Below are 14627 nucleotides of genomic sequence, written 5' to 3' on the forward strand. Positions count from 1 at the left end.
CTTTTCCAAATAAAAGTGACCAATTTAAACATGGTTTTTAATAGTTGTGTCTAACATAACATGCAACTTGGCCCTTGTTAACCAGATATAGGAGTGTTTATGATTAGTCAGAGGAGACTAATGCCATTTCAGCAAATATATCTCTGCTCCAGGACAGAGAGTAGAAGTCTTGCCCTTTAAGCTCTTTGCTGAATTACAGAATGAAACTGGTTTGCTCAGTATGGCAGTGTGGCAATATATGCAATGGTGCAAAAGCAGCATGACTTAATTTGGCACAGATGCTTGGAAATAACGACTGCCTCTGGTTTGGGGTCACCCCCCCCCCAGTTTCTCTGAACTATTGCGATCCTTAGAAAACCATGTATGTTCACCAATATATTTGCTAGTGCTTGTGTGATGCAGACATTAGATCAGGCTTCCTCAAACTCGGCCCTCCAGATGTTTGGAGACCACAGTTCCCATCACCCCTGACCACTGTCCTGCTAGGAAGGGATCATGGGAGTTGTGGACCCAAAGCATCTGGAGGGCTGAGGCTGAGGAAGCCTGCAATAGATCATCCTAGGTAGCAAGAGAATGGGGAGCTTCCTTCGCTTATGCAGCCACTCAAATGGAAGGCTGCATTGTCAGCAGGGAAGGTTTCCTCTGGGTCTCAGACTTAAGTTAATCAAACAAATAAACATTTCAAATGCATTGGACACCAGCCTGCTTGTGTACTCAAGGCCTAGCCTCCTGCCACATTTGCTGGAGATCCAGTGCTACAGGAGAGGGCCTTTGCCATATGCTTTGGGGATGTAACATCATTCTGGAAATAGGGTTTGGGATATATATATATATATGAAAACCATAAAAAGGACACACACACACAATCATGGTCTCATTGTTAGGATATTTCCGTTCCACCTTTTAAGTTTGTGTCACAGCCTGCGTATTTCCTGTTCACAGGATGTTTCTGTTGTGTCTATGCTTCATTTCTCTCTCTGTGCCTGAGACACCGAAGCAGGCAGTCATGTTTCTTTGTTCTGACCAACGCTGAATAAACTTGTAAATAATGCTCTCCTGCGTGCATCTTTCGCTGTGTGAATTCTGCTGATAGAGCGTGCATCAGCTCTGGAATGTGGCAAGCTATTTCTGGAGCTCGTGTCGCTAATTGCTGATACTGTATTTACGGGACATCGATGGATCGCAACGGAGACGACATGGAGTCATGATGGACTTTGTCTCCCTGGCAGTATCCCAACACTCATGACCTCTTGACCCTCATAACTAATAATAGCTATCTAAAAATGGTGACTCCAGATAAATTTGAAAATATTTGGCAGAAGTTTCCTTTGGTGATTTCATCTAGTCCAATGCCCTGCAGTGCAGGAATTCTGCCCACAGCTATCCCTGGGCAGGTTTGAACCTCCAACCTACTGGTTAACAGCCAGACACACTGACTCATTGTGCCACATACTCAAATGTTGTTCTCTGACACTTTCTCCAGTTTGCTGCTTTCCCCCCTTCTAGGTCACACTACACACACTTTCAGCTATAAACTCTGGTTTTGGTCCTTCTCACTAGCTGCAAGTAAAGTGAGGGAGAAGGGAACCCCCCATTTGCATCTCCCACAGAGCCGATTCCTTTGTTCTCCTTACTCCTTACACTTTGCCAGGAGGCTAACCTGACTTGGTTATCTTTTAACACTTGCTGGCTCCAGAGATTAGATGTATCTAGCACTCTGGTTAACACCCCAAGTCTTGATTAAATCCTAACGCTTACTGGATTCGGGAGTTGAGAGGGGTTTGGCATCCCTGAATTCATAACAATATACTGTATGTCATATCCCTTTTCTAGCTGCTAAGGTAAGACCAACAATTTCATAATGATTGTGATTGTTATTTGATACATTGGACTAATACGATCCAATTTGCTGGCGGGGAGTGGTCTGTTCATATGTTTTGTATAATCTTTTATGATGGCTCAAGGCTATGACAATAAATTAAAAACATATGACAGTCCTATTATAAACACAGGGGAGGGAGGACGATTTTGTTTGGCCTGAGTGCAAGAAATTGGAGCTGAAAAGCAATTGAATGTGACTGTTACCTTTTCAGCTACCAATTCAAGTTAAACCCAAATTTCTTTTTTCTCTCCCCTTTTCTTTTGATCCTCAGGCTTCAATCCAAACCTTTGGGTTTAAATGGGATTTCATTTTGAAATGAAAGCAGTTTAAATGGAAACAAGAAATCTCCACCTCCTGCCAAATTGGGAATTTAAAACTGTGTGCTGCTGAAGTGTCTAGCAATCTTGGTAAGTTTCTGGCTTGAAGTGATAAGGACAAACAATCAGTAAGCTTGCTCTGAAGGTAAGAGATAAACCGAAGCAGTGCCTTTCATCTCACTTCAAAAAGTAGGAGCTCAAGATAAGTTTTTATATATTTTGCAAGAGGTCAATAGGTGAAAACTGGCCTTCTTTTGCTTTGCATGCTGATTGAATTTCATTAATATATTGACAAAGCAACACACGTTCCTTTTTTCTCCATTTATTTCAACACTACGTCCATTTTTCACAGAGCTTTCAGCTGCCACAATTTCTCCATGAAGCTGCTGTAATAAAAGGGTATTTTAAATAAAACATGTATTACTGAATATGGCAGTTCTGAAACGCCTTTCTCCAAAATAACCTTGTTGAAATGAATAAGACAATACTAGAGGTAAGGCTGTATTCTACCATTTGATAGCAGAGCAGTCGCGACAGAAAACACAAGCTCCATAGGCCACTAACTAGAAGGGAAGCTATTACCAGTATGTTTAGAACAATTCTGATTATTTCAGTATAACTTAAAAATAAAAGCTTTGATGGTGTAGCTAATGCTAGCAAGCAGCTGATACTTTCTGCAATTAACTATTTACATTTCCCTTCCAAAAAGGAATAGCTGAGGTTGGCACACCTTACAGATAATTTCAGTGCATTCTCCTTGGGATCATGTCTTGCACTGAATTTTATTTGGAGATTCACAAGTGAGCCCTAAGGTGTTATCATTATTTTCCTTCATATGCAGTAGATTCTGCATTCCTATGGTTGGAATGCTGCACAGCCCTTATGATGGTTCAAAACCAGTCTATATGATGTTTTCCTACTCTCAATTTTAGTGAAAACAAGCAACAGGCAGAGGGCAGAGTTTATTTGTTGTTGGTTCTCTGTACATAATGGAAATACTTGAATGCCACTCCAGATTTAAAATACTGTAAGTCCCACTGATTTCTACAGAAACATTAAGCATATACCTGTATTTGAATGTCTTACATTGGAATCAATGGATTCAAAAGCAGAGTGGTCCAGCAGGTAGTCCAATGGCGACATGCAGCCCTCAAGGCCTATTTTGATGGCTCTCAGCAACATTTGATGCTCCCTGCAGCCCTTGTGCTGGTAAGCAAGGTGCTGGGCTTTGGGAAGGAGGTATGGGGGCTCTGATAAGGTCCTAAAGGCCTCCTGTCTCCTTCCTCAAATCTAGTTAGCACTTTCCCAGATTTGGAAAGGAGATAGGAAGGCTCTAGGACTCTGCCAGGTGCTTGCAGCTCCTACTCAAAGCTTAGCCAGCTTTGGGAAGGCAGCATGAAGGGTGTGTGTGTGTGTGTCAAATTCTTCTCTCACTCTGCCTCCCATGCAACAAAGTTGTGTGCAGCCCTTGGGTTCTGTGTACTCTTGCAGCCCATTTGGTATGAAAAGTTGGACTGCCCTGGTTTAAAAGCACTTAACTTCATCTGGATTGTATTCTCCCAACACCCTTTCTTTCTTTAATATACATGCATTTAGGGTATAACCCTATACATAGTTTCCCTTGGAATAAACCCCATTCTAAACAGATATGTCTAAGATGGTGCTGTTAGAAGACATGGAGAAGAATCTCACTTTAAGTGGTTTAACCTAATTTACACGTCCTGAAGTAATTCACTAATTCACATGTAATTTTCTTTAGGATTTTGCATTTCACCGAATTTTGCAATAAAGTTCTTGGCTCAAAAACAGTACAAGAATGTGCAAAAGCTTTCACAATTTCAGGGTAAAATAAATTTAGAGATGTGTATGTTGATATAAAATACACACTGAATATGTATTTTGGGGATAAAATATGAATTTAAAGATACATTTAAAACAACAACAACAGACTAGAGTTTAACATGGCATTAGGAAGGATTTTTCAATTAACACATGCAATTCAGAGACAGGCCACAAAAAAGCAGCAATCCTATACCCACTTCGATGGGAGTATGCCCCACTGAATTAATGAACACTGGGATAGAGAATGGATACTTTTTCTTTGAAGATGACAAGATCTTAAATCAGAGGAATTTTCACTAGACTCTCCAACTCTGCCTCTTTTTGGATTCTTCCATAGTATTTCTGAAGATTACTTGGCCAGCTTTGGTAGAATGGACTTGCATAATATTTTTTCTAATCCCTTTTACCCTTTTTCATCGGTGCCCTTTCCCTACACTCTAGAAATTCACACGGAAAATTACTGAATGCATTTTTCAAAAAGGGATTATTTTGCGCTTTCTCTGGAGGAGGACAGTTGCCTTTGGTTGTTATGGTGCAGTAATTGTGAATGAACTAATTAGCATAATAAATTAGCCTGTGAATAAATGCATCTAATTCCAACTTGGAAATCAGAACTGCAATGGGAAACATATACCCCAGCATATAACTAAATGACCAGTTGCTTTGATTATTTCAGTCCTAATTAAACTTTGCTCTTTATCTTAAAAGTATTACTGCTTTGGTTTGCACCTCCCAATTTTTGGTCTATGCAATGCTTCTCCCCATGCCTCATATTCTCTCTTTGTGGTGCAATACAAATATATAATCTTTTAGAAGTGGGGAAGATTGGATGATGGTCATTCCAGGCTTGTGGATTGGGATTAATTAATTAATTAATTGATAATATTTATACACCACCCATCTGACTGGGTTTTGCCAGCCACTCTGGGCAGGTTGCAGCATATATAGAACATAGTAAAATATGTTTCAGTATACTTCCCACCCTAGAATTCTGTGATTCTAGATAGGGATTTTTTGAATATCTTAGCACTGAGCTTACTTGGACAGATCCACCCCCCCCCCAATTCTGTCATTTTTTACCTGTTCCTCTAAAAACTCTTCTTGTATCTTACATGTATTATACAGATATTATACCTCATGTTTCTCAAAGTAATCAGCACATAAACAGATACCTGCACCAATGCATATAGCTGCATAAAATACTAATCTTAAATGTATAATAAATGTACACATCTGTTTTGTATATAATCTTGTGTATAATTAGTTCAACATTTTAAAAAAGAGGACTCAGCAATGCATGAGTGGCTTGGTCAAACTTGAGACAAGACGTGGTCAGATGCAGGCCAGGGTCAATTGGGTTAGAACTGCCAAATTCACGGTATAAATCTGTTTAAAATTTCCGAGTACAATTCAAAGTGTTGGTGCTGACCTTTAAAGCCCTAAACGGCCTCGGTCCTATATACTTGAAGGAGCGTCCCCACCCCCATCGTTCAGCCCAGACATTGAGATCCAGTGCCTTCTGGCAGTTCCCTCATTACGAGATGTGAGGTTACAGGGAACCAGACAGAGGGCCTTCTCGGTAGTGGGATGCCCTCCCATCAGATGTCAAGGAAATAAGCAGCTATCCTATTTTTAAAAGAAATCTGAAGGCAGCCCTGTTTAGGGAAGTTTTTTATATTTAATGCTGTATTGTTTTTAACACTCGATTGGGAGCCACCCAGAGTGGCTGGGGAAACTCAGCTAGATGGGCAGGGTATAAATAATAAATTATTATAATTATTATATTATTATTCCTCCTCCATTAGTAAAATTAGGATATAATTTTTTTACACATTAGCATGGGGGAAAGTCCTTTGTGGTTTGTGCCTTATCATGCAATATTTATTCAAATTTCCAGTATAGTATAATAATATTTCCCCAGTAGTTACACACTGATCCTACTGAAAGATAAGCAGTAATTTGTGATTGTTCACACTGTATATCAGTCTAACATTAAAATATAAAAAACAAGATCTAGTGAAAAATCAGGTTTTAAAAAAAATAATTTCATAAACTATTTGTCAGGAAAAGCCCATAGCAATGTTATGTTCATACTAAGGATAATTTTTCAGAAATTTCTGAGCTTTGAGAAAACTAAGCTCTCTTTTTAAGCATTCCTAATTTTTATGAACTATTCGTGTTTCTGCAGTGAGGGGCAACATGACTGCCTATAATTGCTATTCCAGCTGCAATTAACCATATGTAGATGCTTTCCCATGGAAATGTTTTGTGCTAAGACTTAATTAGGCTCCCTGATTAAATGGCAATTAAGGATACCATTCCTTGCATTCCATCTTAAAGGAACTGTCCAAAATAAACAAATGGGATGTCATGAAGAAATTAAAGGACATTCTAGCGTTAGCAACATATAAACCATAAGCACAGTGTTTGCTTCTATGTTTATTCCATAAAGACACAAATCAGTATTGGATCATAAGAGAACTTAAAATCTTAAAACCATTTAGTGTCTAATTAAAAATTTTATTTTATTTTTAAAATGTAGACCTTCTAAAACAAAGAACCTCTGAACAGCAAAGTAACTGAACACACTTTCTTTAAACTCAGACAGAAATCTGAAATATGGAAGATTCTCAAATTATATGGAACCTTTGAGTGGACCAACCTGCTAAACATTTTGACAAGAGCCTAACATTTAAATCAAGATGCCGGTGAAAGAGAATTGCAAGGCCATGATGCAAGAGCTGGCTGGGCTTTACACAGGGTCAGAAGAGAGTGATAGCATCCTTGGCATCCATTGCCAAGACGAGGGTGGAGTTCATGGTAATCATCTCTAGAGCTAAGATCTTGCCCCGAGTTATTTAGCTCCTAATTTCTAAGCTATATGGAAAAATATCCAGATTTATGGTAAAAGCATGGGTTGGACTGTAAAATAGCAAGTATATAGCCCCTGAAAAACACATTTTCATATATATATTTGTAGAAACTTTTTGATGTTTACTTTTAGTGTGTGCTTGTCATGCGTTTGGGTGGGAAATATTGCATTGGGAGTCTATGAGAGGAAGTAGAATTAAGTAGCTCACAGTGGCCTTACATTTCTCCCATCCCAGGCACCTTGTTTGCCATGTCACCAATAGATGGGTTTTGAGCATCTCATTTTCCAAGCATCCTGTCCCAGCAGTCAGCTAGTTTCAAGTGTATGTACCTGGTGTTGGCCTCCCAAGACCATTGTGCTTGGAGGTGTTATCAAGCACAGGTTAAAAAAAGGTAAAGAGACCCCTAACCATTAGGTCCAGTCATGACCGACTCTGGGGTTGCGGCACTCATCTCGCTTTATTGGCCGAGGGAGCCAGCGTACAGCTTCCGGGTCATGTGGCCAGCATGACTAAGCCGCTTCTGGTGAATCAGAGCAGCACACGGAAACGCCGTTTACCTTCCCGCCGGAGTGGTACCTATTTATCTACTTGCACTTTGATGTGCTTTCGAACTCTTGACAATTAATAGAACCATGGCTTTTTAAATTGACCTTTGGTAGTACTGTAGTGGGTTTATGGAGTCAGTTGGGCATCATGTCCCTGGAATGAACATCACAATGTAACATTCTGAGGGATATTCTGGTTTTTGTGTTTTTAAAAATGCTTTCACATCCCCAGTTCCACAATTTCGGTATCACTCCACCCTGTTTAAGTAACCAAGGAGGAAGTACATTGCTGCACAATTGGTAAATCATCCCTACAAACTTTCATCACTGCAATTTTAGGTCCCGTTTTGCTAAAGGTTCTCAGGAGAAAACCTGTTGGTTCAGATCTAATATAATTTTGCCTACACACAAGTAATTTATTGCTCTGTTGTTGTTTCATTGTGTTGCTACCGTTTTCCAATCTGAGCTCTGACTGGGCTTCTGTATAGTATAATTCAAAGAAATTTCACAAAGCATGAACCTTGTGACTAGTCCTTTGACCCAACACAACATTATTTTGCCCAAAGGTATGTGATGCTTGCAGCATCACAACTTCACAATCCATTGTGTTCTGCCAGCTATGGGGGACTGATGTTGGCCTATATGTCAGGGCATCAGCCGAATTTGAGAACCAAACCAGAAAGGTTGCAATTTGCCCCATGTCTGCCCAAACCTGGAACTACAAATAAATAAATAAATGCTCTCCATTCTGATCCTACAAAATTGCCGTACATTAAAAGTTTGGGGCTTTAAAGGGGGGGGGGGAGGAAATAAGCTGCCGTGGCTGGTCATGGATTTTGTGATTTTTTCCACTTATAAAAACATTCACTGGAGCTCAATAGCCTGAGGTGGACTAATTTTAGATGTACTTTCTCTCACCAAAGGTAAGCTTCTTTAGCAAGCAGCTTAATCTTCTAAGTGTAAAGCCAGAGAAAATTTTGGAACCTCAATCACTGAAGATTTTTAAGAAAGCTGGGTGAGTGTCTTTCATGGTTATGTTGGGAGGTGAAAACGTTAGTTGATAGAGGGGGCAGAGGATTATCTAAGAACATAAGCATTAATAGGTTATTAACCTATCAGAGTTTAAATCTGTTGAATCTGTTTACTGTTGCTGTTGTTGATATTTTTGTTTTATAAATGCTTTCAGTATTTTTTTTTTTTAAATATGAACCTTTTTGTTATCCAGCTTTGGACTTTTGCCCATAACACTTTGGTTCATGAAATGCTAATGTTTATATGATCTTTTTTCTCTTTAGCACAATGAATTTGTGTCTATGTTTTTAAACGTAAAACACCTTTTAGATAAAAAGTGACTAACACATTTAATAAATAAAATGTTTCATGTTTTTAGGTGAATTGTAGCATCTATGCTGTCTATCAAATACCTTTAGCTTTGCTTTCCCTGTTATGACAGCTAAATAACTTTCATGGTAGATGTTTACAATATATATTATCATTTATTATTTACTAAATTTGTTAGTTGTTTTATCTTGCCCAGGGCAACCCAAAGCAACTTACAAACAACCAAACAAATAAACAGACAAAAAACACAAACCACACACATGCCGCACCACATAGGTATATTAAAACCAAGAGGAATGAGAACATCCCACCCACTTCTAAAAGGCCCCAGACAGTTAAAAGGCCAAAAGCCTGGCTACAGAGGAAAGCTTTTGCCTGGAGTCTAAACAAATATAATGATGGTGCCAGGCAAGACTCCCTGGGTAGAGCATTCCACAAGTGGGGAGCCACTGCAGAAAAGGCCTGTTCTTGTGTTGCCACCCCCCCGGACCTCTACAAATGACATTTCAGGGTTATGTGAAAGGCCTTCTACAGATGGAACTCAAGGATTTACACATTTCCTCTTATTTTCAGTCTTTAGGCATCTTTGCTCATAATCAAAATGGCACAAGAGGCAGGTATCAGAGGGTTTGGTGAAATCCCCACATTTGCAGAAATCCAAAAATAAAGGGAGAGGAGTCTTCAAAAACAGAGGAATACAAATGTAACTTGCTACGGGTGCTGGGAATTGTAGCTCTGTAGAAGGGGAAACTAGCTCTCGGGATCTTTGGTGGGGAGGGGGGAGAGTCATGTGCTCTAAGTGTACATTGAATGTGCTTTAAATGTATGGTGAGGAACTGACCATAGTTGTTCTCTATCCTAGTTGCGACTTGCTTTCCCGTTCTCTTCTAGTCTTCTCTGACTTTGCAGGGCTTTCTTCTCTTTAATGCATAGGTGAAGAACTCTCTTTCTCTGGAGAGAGCTGCATCCTACAGAGGCGTAATCCAGCAGGAGGTGTGTAGCTGCAGTAGCTAGGGCTGAACTAAAGCTTGTGGTAGGTGGGGTCCGAGCTAAATGTTGGGTCCTTTCTTTCTGGTTCTGTCTGTCTTTCCTCTCTGTTGTGGGAGGGACATATCACTCTTGCCATAGGTCTGAACTGATGACTTGCAGATGGCTTCCCATCTCCTCCCTCCTATGTTCCCTCTGTTTTGGCTCTTCTTCCACCCTTCTTTCCCTCCAGGTACTCTGCCAACAGCATGAAATTAGGCCAAAGCCACAGTTTCCCACTGCTGCTTTGGAGCAAATTACCATCTTTTGGGAGCATATTTCTTGTACAGCATAAAAAAATATATCTCTTGCTTGGCTACGTATCATAGATCACACCCATAGCATACATTTTCCCTACAATCAAGGTGTCCCCCACCCCCAAATCTTGGGAACATTAGTTTGTTAAGGATACTTAACATCACAGATGTACAATTTCCTTTCCACACTAATGATGGTTTATGCCCAAATTAAGAAAAGCTATGTGGCTGTAGTCACACCCCTTACAGACACTTGTGCTCCTCCATCAAGTAATTGTCAGAGTTATTAGCATGTGCACAGGGATAGCCCTTTTGCAGCTTTTCTTCTATTTAAAGCCAAATATTCTGAAATTTTGATGTTGTGGATGTGTAGGAAATTAGAAGAGGAACTACGTGTCTGCCTGAGCTATGGAAAAACCTGGTTATTGCGATGAAATTTTGTCTGCAGCTAATGATTGCTGTCATGGGCAGTCAGAGGGAAGTGGCATAAAAGAGACTTCTCCTAAACCTCACCCACCAACCTCCAACCCTTCCACTCAGAAACTTGGATGGTGCACATATCACACAAATTAAGATGCTGAGGATCAATTCCAGATCTTTTACAAACTTTGTTTTTGTTTTTGTTTTGCAGTAGATGAAAATGTGGTTTTTCAAGTATATTATTGTGGAATACTAGCTGAATAATGATGATGCTGTGTGGCACCATGCCAAACCTTCTCTCCACCATAAATGGATCAGTTTAAGCCACCAGCTGAGTTGTGCTGAACAGGCAATCTTGGTGAGAAAGGGAGAAGCCCAGTGTTTGAGAGGTACTAGCTGTGCCAACACAAGTTTGATGAGGCAACAGGAATAGACAGAGAACTCTCAGGATGATCCAGTGGTTGTTGTACCAGTGTTAGTGTCACTGACTTGGGATTTACATTGATTTTCCTGTTAATTAGATAAAAAAACCCACTGACTCTTATGGAGAAACTGCTGCTTACACTGGGCGTAAGCAAGAAGCAAAGCATGCTTTGGTTCATTTGGCTTAATTTTTCAGTGTGGGATATCTGATGGGGAGTTCGTGCAGTTAGAAAATTTAGATTAATGCGCCCCCTTGTTCCCAGGTGTGATATCTTTGCTGTATCCATGTAGCCTTTCCACATCAGATGCCATGGGGCTGGGATGATGTGTCTTAACACTAGGGCTTTGGATCCTGGCCAGGGGTCTGTAAGAATAGCACGCTCTTCTTGTATACCAGACTATCGGGATGTGGGACTAGGTCCCCATATCACATCCTCATGGCCTTCCTCTATACCACAAGGGGCCAATATTTTAACCACTCTCTAACTTAATGGCTCTTGAGAGAGACTCTTGAGAGTCCCATGGACTGCAAGAAGATCAAACCTATCCATTCTTAAGGAAATCAGCCCTGAGTGTTCACTGGAAGGACAGATCGTGAAGCTGAGGCTCCAATACTTTGGCCACCTCATGAGAAGACAAGACTTCCTGGAAAAGACCCTGATGTTTGGAAAGATTGAGGGCACAAGGAGAAGGGGATGACAGAGGACGAGATGGTTGGATAGTGTTCTCGAAGCTACAAACATGAGTTTGACCAAACTGCGGGAGGTAGTGCAAGACAGAAGTGCGTGGCGTGCTCTGGTCCATGGGGTCACAAAGAGTCGGACACGACTAAACGACTAAACAACAACAACAACGTAATGGCTTTGTGGTGTGCAGAGATGCTCAGCCATGTTAAGTTTCTGTGGGAATGTCTGAAATGGGCAGTAAAAGCCATTCTGGGTCCACCCACTCTCTTTTTTTGGTTGGAGTAGAATGACCTCCTCCAGGACTTAGTGAAGCGGAATTGGTTTGTTATATCCATCCATTGCCTACAACCATATAATTACCTTTCAGATTTCTGTATGAATTGCATTCTTCTTCTGGCTTTCAAACCTGTGATTACCCTAGAGTTACAGCTCACTTTTTAAAGACAAACTGCTATTGGTTTGCTTTTAAAAGAAAAAAGCTTTATTGTAGCTTGAAGACAGTTCCTCTTTGGATAATAAGAGGTTATTTTCTTTAAATTGCCTGGCCCTGCATACATGTCACTAAGAATAAGCAGACGTAGCTTCCTTTAGCAGTAGGTGCACTGCAGCCAGATAAGTAGTCAAATCCATTTTCACTACAGCAGTAAAGACCCAACGCGTTATGGCACCTGTATATTAACACATTAGCAGCCAATAATATTAAGGGAACATCAGCATGCACAAATTTATTTCAGATGGTAACAAACGTTTCAGCAAAGCTAAATTGTTCTAAGAATTTGAGGAGAGCCTGCTGGATCAGGCCAGTGGTCCATCTAGTCCAACAACATTCTGTCCCGACAGTAGCCAAGCTGATGCCTGTGGGAAACCCACAAGCAGGGCCTGGGCACAACAGCACTGCAGTGTCTGGCAACTGCCTGTGATTGTGAAGGCAGAGCACAGCCATCATATATAACAGAGATAGATAGCATTGTCCTCCATGAATTTGTCTAATCCTTTTGTAACGCCATCTAAGTTGGTGGCCATCAGTGCATCCTGTGGCAGTGAGTTCCACAGTTCAACTATGTGGTGCATGAAGAATTGCTTCCTTTTGTCTGTCTTGAATATTTCCACATTCAGCTTCACTAAATGTCCATGAATTCTAGTGTTATGGGGGGGGGGGTAGAGGTTTTATATACTTCCTCTATGCTGTGAACTTCTGTCAGGTCTCCTTTCACTTTTTCTCTAACTAAAAAGTCCCAAATGCTGTAACCTTTCCTCCTAGGGGAGTTTCCCCATCCCCTTATCCTTTTGGCTGCCTTTTCTGAACCCTTTCCAACTCTACAATAATCTTTTTTTGAGATGAGGCAACCAAAACTGTACACAGTGTTCTAAATGTGGCTGCATTGTATATTTGCATAACAACATTATGATATCAGCAGTTTTATTTTCAACTCCTTTATTAATGATTTCTAGCATGGAATTTGTCTTTTTCACAGCTGCTGCACACAGGGACAACATCTTCAGCAAGCTACCAACTCTGACCCCAATATTTCACCCGTGGTCAGTCACAGCTAGTTTAGACCCCATGATTGTAAATGTGTGATTCAGATTATTTTTCCATGACATGCATCACTTTATGTTTCAACTGAATTTGGCATCTGATTGCTCATTCAACTGAATCTGAAGAGGTCCTTTTCAAGCCCTTCACAATATCTGTGTATTTTAATGTCCCTGAGCAAACCTGGCCACTTCACTGCTCATCCCTAACTCTGGAGTGTTTATAAGTTAAAAGTTAAAAAAACCACAGGCCCCTTAGGGGGCTCCACGTTCTATACCTCTCCATTCAGAGAACTGTCCAGGGCCATATGAGAATGACTACATAAGTCCTTGCTTTCCTCCTTGTAAATAGATTGACAGTCAATAGCTCAGGCATAGGCAAACTCGGCCCTCCAGATGTTTTGGGACTACAACCCCCATGATCCCTAGCTAACAGGATCAGTGGTCAGGGATGATGGGAATTGTAGTCTCAAAACATTTGGAGGACCAAGTTTGCCTATGCCTGCAATAGTTTGGCAACCAATGGTTTTAGGACTGAACTACTGAAACTACTCGCCTTGTTTTATGTCCTGCTTTCAGCCACTTATAGTTTACTGCAAAATTTATTTATTCATTTATGTCCTCCTAAGAACAAGTTCCCTAGAGCAAAAATTACAGCAACAATATAAGCCAACAAATTAAAGAAAAACACACAAGTGATCAAAATGCATCCCTAAAAAGCAAGAAGTATGTGTGCAGGACAAAACTAATGTGAGAGAGAGCAGAACAGTAAAACCCACTGTGTTAAAGCAAATTTTAGAATCACTCCATAATTTGGGGAAATTAAAAAGGTGCTTGTCTGATGCTAAACTGACATTGATACAGGAGCCAAGCAAGTGTGAGGCCACTACTGAGAAGCCCCTTTCGCTTATTGCTATCTGTTCCACATCACACAGCTGGGGCATTCATAGAAAGGACTGAGACCTGACAGCCTTAGGTGTTGTTTCAAGATTGTTTTAATCACAGTAAATTTTCTGGTCCTTGTTCATTCCCTCCAATAGGCAAGACAACACGGGCAATTTAAAACAATTGGGTCAACTGCAACAAGCTCTGTGATGTACACTTGAGCCTAGTCAAGATCCCCATAACAACAGGTCCATGAGCACATGTGTAAGAAGATTCAGGTTTGCAAGTATGTATGTACAGGCACACATATTTGGTAACAATTGCAAAAAGATGCACATTCTGTCACTTTCACTTTTTCAATAATAATAATAATAATAATAATAATAATAATAATAATAATAATAAAGCTCTGCTGCTGCCATCCTCTGTTTGGCTTCTGATATTTTCTTTCTCATGAATGCCCTGGATGTAGCAATATTGGAGGCGTTTTGGGAGAAAATGGCACCAACCACAAAAAAATTGTGGTGACTGCCCTGCTCCCTTCCAAAAATGCTTTAGGGGGAAAAAAGCTATGTATGTGTCATCGTGAAAGAG

The 14627-nt window shown here is 40.4% G+C and overlaps 1 protein-coding gene and 1 long non-coding RNA gene across 3 annotated transcripts in view; one reads left to right on the top strand and one right to left on the bottom strand.

Annotated features, from left to right (window-relative positions):
- The window catches only part of SLC6A1 (solute carrier family 6 member 1), a 73149-nt gene that overhangs the window by 30508 nt on the left and 28014 nt on the right, over window positions 1-14627 (bottom strand). The window lies entirely within an intron of this gene.
- On the top strand, window positions 1436-9941 carry LOC310672294. Its single transcript, XR_014508499.1, has 5 exons — window positions 1436-1841; window positions 2154-2289; window positions 6584-6861; window positions 8383-8474; window positions 9734-9941. It is a non-coding gene; the product is annotated as an uncharacterized lncRNA (long non-coding RNA).

This window comes from Podarcis tiliguerta (assembly GCF_965153285.1).
Source record: "Podarcis tiliguerta genome assembly, chromosome: 2".
Classification (NCBI taxonomy): Eukaryota; Metazoa; Chordata; class Lepidosauria; order Squamata; family Lacertidae; genus Podarcis; species Podarcis tiliguerta.